Source organism: Gadus macrocephalus, chromosome 14, assembly GCF_031168955.1.
Source record: "Gadus macrocephalus chromosome 14, ASM3116895v1".
NCBI lineage: Eukaryota > Metazoa > Chordata > Actinopteri > Gadiformes > Gadidae > Gadus > Gadus macrocephalus.
Window position 1 is genome coordinate 21,457,299 of NC_082395.1, and position 5,823 is coordinate 21,463,121.

Consider the following 5,823-nt stretch of genomic DNA (forward strand, 5'->3'; position numbering starts at 1 on the left):
TCCAGCATTCGTAGTGTTGATCAGCAGAGAAATAGTCCGCCAAGACGTTGAGGTTGCTTAGCAATCAGAGACTCTGTCCATGCAAGTGAACGGAGCGTTCACTCTTCGTCATAACTATCAAACCAAACATCCTTCACATTCACCGAGCGAACATTATGAGAGTAAAATGCACATTTCTCGCTAGAAATGTTTCCATAAACGCATTTAATGGCGTAACTATGTTACTATTTCCACTCAGAATAAAGAAAGTTGCCGGTGTTGTGTCGAGATGTGTTTCCCCGTCGAGATGTGTTTCCCCTAGTCCCAGATAATGACTGTCAGGATGCGTTCCCCCTGTTGTAAATGGTCAAATTGAATGATATCAGCCTGAAAATCACAGCACTTATCTGTTGTGGGGAAATAAGTCAGCAGTATGAATTTGAAAGATGTGTGAGCCTCCTTTCCTATGGAACAGAGGGCCTTTTCGGGTAATTTCGGACGGGGGCGGGGACTAGGGGAAACACATCTCGACGGGGAAACAGATCTCGACACAACACCGGCCGTGGCTGCCATGGACATGGCTGCTCTGGAGTCCGAGGTAGGAAACCCAAACGCCGCCGTGTTTGGGTGATAGAGTTTAGATCGGGTTAGATTAAATAATCTCGGATATAAATAACAATAATCGGGTTAAATAACTTCACATGGTGTGTCTGGTGTGTTTCCAGCATTCGTAGTGTTGATCAGCAGATATATAGTCCGCCAAGACGTTGAGGTTGCTTATGCCGCTTTTCCACCGCACATGTAGCTCGACTCGACACGACTCGACACGACACGACTCGACACGGTAGCAGCACGGGTGCTTTTCCACCGCAAATAGTACCTCCTGGACGTGGGCGGGGTCGGCTGCGCGAAAGGGCCGTGACGTATTTGTGTACGCGACGCAAACAACACATACGCAACCCACACATGGACAGAACCCACATAACAACAATGGAGGACATCGATCGCATTACTATTATTAGCTGGCATGTTGAAGAAGTTGGAGAAGTGGAACATGTTGGCTGCGGCGCTGCTATGGATGTTACCAGCATGGTTGCCATGTCGCTCTCGTGACTTCGTCACACTCTCTGGCCAATCAGTCGCCGGCCGTCTGCCGACGTCACCTTTTAGCATCGGCTCAGCTCGCTTGGAACCTAGAGCGAGTAGGTACTAGAAAAAGCAGCCACTTCAGGTACCAGATACCATGGTACCGCGGTGGAAACGCAAAAAATGCGAGCTGAGTCGAGTCGTGTCGAGTCGTGTCGAGCTGGTACCATGCAGTGGAAAAGCGGCATTAGTAACCAGAGACTCTGTCCATGCAAGTGAACGGAGCGTTCCCTCTTCGTCATAACTATCAAACCAAACATCCTTCACATTCACCGAGCGAACATTATGAAAGTAAAATGCACATTTCTTGCTAAAAATGTTTCCATAAAAGCATTTAATGGCGTAACTATGTTACTATTTCCACACAGAATAAAGAAAGATGTCGGCCGTATGCTTCTGTCCAAGCTCACTACTCTCTGCCAGTGACGTCGGGTCAAGCTCAACGCTGATTGGCTATTGCGGCGCGTATGAGCGTAAAAAGTTCAATTTTTTGAACTCCTCGCGTACGCGCGTATGTGTACGCGCGTATATATACGCGCCTCATACGCCCCTACAGCGAGTAAAATGTTGCTTGGTACGCATGATACGCGTGTACGCACCTCATACGCGCGTAAACCAATGCTTCCCTATGGAAAAATTGCCGATTTTATACGCGTGGTACGCAGGTAACGCGTTTGGTGTGGCCGTACCTTAAGAAAAAGTAATCCAAGAAAACAAAGTAAACAAACTATGGAGATTATGGAGATTCAGCGTGCTGCCCTCGTTGTGCTTATACTGATTGGTTTCATACAGTTACAAACATTTGCAGTACTTTTGGAGCAACAGAGGCGTTTGGCACAACGTCGATTTTTGAATGTATTATATGCATCCGAATTACCGTGCTAATCAAACAATATAAATAAACAAGCAGCAGTGGGAGCCTGTTGCGTCCAAAAAGGCATATTATTTTTAGAACTGGGTCGGACCGAGCGCGGTCACTTTCACATCTCAAGCGAACCGCACCAGGGTTCGTTTGGAAGCGAACCAAGACCACCTCTCCGGCTGGGTCTCGGACCGGCTGTTTAGTTCACACCAGAGCCCTGTACCACGAAGCTCGCTTAGAGGGTTAGCGAGGTATGTTGAGCTCCAAGCCTGCAGTTGTACCACGAAAGTCGATCTCTTTTAGCGTCGCTGTATCACCATGGTGACTTATGCTCGCAACCAAACCTGGTCGGGAGCAGTTTTTCGGCTTAGTCTTGCCGGAGATCGGCTACTTAAATCGGCGTGCGCAGCTTCCTAGCCCCTCCTCTGACAATGGCGTCACCATTTGTGGGTGTTCCCGTGGACCCCGGCGCACTTCTCGTACAGGCGTCTCTCCGGAGACAGAGGGTTTTACGGTACAGAACCGATCCCTTGGCATTGTCTGACGATATTCAGATTTCAGACTTTATTGTCATTGTGCAAACAACGAAATTGGGGTTCTTCATGAGAGATACAGATTCTCATCAGAGGGTGTTCGTTATTTGATCGTCCTTTTGGACCTTATGTAGACAATGCTTACTGTTGCGCATTGTGTCTCCGTGACAGAGTGCTAGAGTGGAGGTAGCGTGTCAGTCTTGAATTTCTGCGCGGGGGGTTCGACTCCCAAGTGACGCAAATTTATGTGAAGCTTAAAAAGTCCCAATTCTCATGCATATGGAATACTTATTCACTAAAACGTATGGAATTATATTTTTGTGCTTATTTCGAACTTGAACCCATATTTTCAAGGCCGTGCTGGCACCACATCTATGGGGGTAAAATGCATGATGATAGACCGGCGTATTTGAACCCCGGTCGCTGGCGTTCGGGTCTTATACGAATCCACTACGCTACAGCCGCTACCTCTCAGCGGTTGAAAACATGCGATACATTTCCTACATAGGGTGTATTTAAAGTGAATTCTCTAAATGATAGAATAAGGCAGGATGGACGTTGCTTATGCATTTTTAAATCATCATCATTCTATTTGGATTAATGGCGAACAATTCTGCATTTGGCATAGTTATTCTATAGACAATATGCAGAATCTTTTCACTTATACTCATAAAGACTGCTTGATCTATCGTAAAGGTGAGAAAAATGACGCAAAAAACGCCCCTTTCACGTGAACGCGCACTGAACCTAAAGCGGAAAACCTGGTTCAACTAATTGAATCTAAAGTGAGCTTCGTGGTACCATTTAACTCTGATTGCGAGTTGCGGCTCTGTCGAGCCAGGTTTTCCCAAGAAAGCCTGGGTATGTTCAGCGAGCTTCGTGGTATAGGGCACAGGTGTGAATACGCCCTTAGTGACATCACAAGTGGGAGGGTCCATTTTGATCATACATCTAGATTGTACACTCCCCCTTGTGATGACACTAAAAGGGAAATTTTAAAAAGGCTTGTAATGGCTGATCACACCCACACCTAGTGGCATAACATCCCGCCTTTAAAATGTGTTGTTGGGTCACAAGGGCTACACCAAATTATCTCTCACTGACTCCCCCGTTAACCAACCCCAGCCCGGCACCGAAAGCCTAAATACACACATTTAAAAGATCATGTTCTCGGTTGCCATGGCTGCCCACAGATCCCGTCGGCGTGCTTTGAAACCCCGCTATCACTTTTTACAGAACACACATCCCCCACTGCGACATGTGATTGGAAACCACTGAGCGGCGCCCGCTGGAAATAAGAACACGATGCGATTCTGACAGAAAGTCAATGCCAGCAAACAGGAACCGCTCGAGGAATAAAGGAGACTCGCTGATCAGCGCGCTTTACAGCGAGCCCACCACCGCGCAGACTCAATGGAAAATAGTCTCGTCGGATCATTTCGACACATGCGAGACAGCGGGAGGCATCGCTCCGCGTCTCTGACAGTAAACAGCCTCCGCCCCCCAATCCACGTTCACCACCGCCGCGTCTGCAATGGGAGACAGAGCTCGTTAAGACGCGCACATCAAACGCATGACGCAACCCCTGATTTAAATATTGAATCGATTCGCGGCGGCGGGACCGATCGGCAAGCGCTGCGGTGCGCGGCGCCGACGCCGAAACAGATGTATATTTTAGCAGCCGCTTCCGCACTAAACTGCCTAATGGCCTCAGGGATCGGACTGATGAAAATGAGACTCGCAGATCTGGTGGGATGTCTCCACGGACCCGAGTAAGTGGCAGGGACTCTTCATACGCCCCCGCCTCGCCCGCCTTCCGTCCCCTCTCATCGCCCTCTCTGTCTTCTCCTCTCCCCCTTCCTCCTCCCTCCCTCCCTCCCTTTTATTCGGCTTCTCTACCAAGGGCCCCTGCGACAGGCCCCGGGCTTGAGGGACCAGCCAGCTCTAATGGTCTCCAGCCAGGCCTGTCTCTCTCTCTCCCCTGCTCCCCTTCCTCATTTGCAACAGGCCTCAGATAATGGACCAACAAACAGACAAGGGCAGAGCCACCAAACTGTTTTCAACTAACACAGAGTGGTTGCTGCTACTATTTTGGGTTGGATTATTATGCCATTATGATCTCCTTTCCTGCACAGAGATGTACCATGAATGATACAATAGTTTACCATAAGTGCACAGGATTAGGTGACTTTGCTGTGTTAGCAACAGGAGCGTTTGCTTTGAATTCATCATTGTCAGCTCCTTCCTCTGCTGGCCTCAGGTCTTAATGGCTTTCTGTGCCGTGACAACTGACCAGAGATCAGTTACTTGGAGAACCGTGACCTTTAGTCTTATGCTTATCTAGTTAAGTCCAACATAGATGAGAGATGTATCCAAAGAAAAGTATACTTCAAAATAACAAGCAACATAGCTCAGAAAAGTGAGAAACCCCTTTAGATTATGCTAAAATGTTTTTAATATCCTGTTTCTAGGCATTACAAATATGTTTCCCATGTCAATGAGAATTGTACAGTACTGAACACTGATTCATTAAATGAATCCTAACCATAACTCATTTACTCAATTACTGCTGCTTGATTTCTTTAGCAATTGAAGGAGAGCAACATTATTTAAAATGCAGAATGCAGACAAATCTATCTTTAGGTTTGTTTGTAGTCCAAAGCTTTGTAGATAATTTCTTCTTAGAGTGACACGCTTTTTTTGAATCTGCCTATTTTAAGGCTGTGTGACCGACGTGCATTCAAAGGTAGCATTAAAGCTACATTGACTGGGACCTTTGATGTTAAGTAGCAGCATGCTAGGTTATGTGAAGGGACGGTAAGAGGCTATCTCCTCAACAAGGACGCCTGCCCTGTATGTACATCCATACTTGTCAAGCCTCTGGCCAAGATATTTTTGTAACTGTTCAATAAAACATTTTGGTTTGGTGTTATTGTTCTTTTTTTTTTTTTTTTTACCAAAATCCAAGCTATGAGGTCGGACCTGTTGATCTGTGGAATCAGAAACAAATTCTTAGGCCTTCTATGAATCATTTGATGTCTGATATGGGATCACACAATATTTTACCAAAACCGAACACTCGAAGACGGTGAAAATATCCTCCTTGTTTCAACATTATTCTAATCTCACCACGACCCCAGAAACCAATGACAGTAACAAAACAAAACAATACATCGGACATAAACAATACACGCATAAAATCAGGGATGTATTTTGACCACTGTGACCGCTGTGATGTCTTTCCATTCAAATTCATTGTAAGTAGACGACTTTTCAGTTTTCAAGATTTCTCTGGAGAGGCAG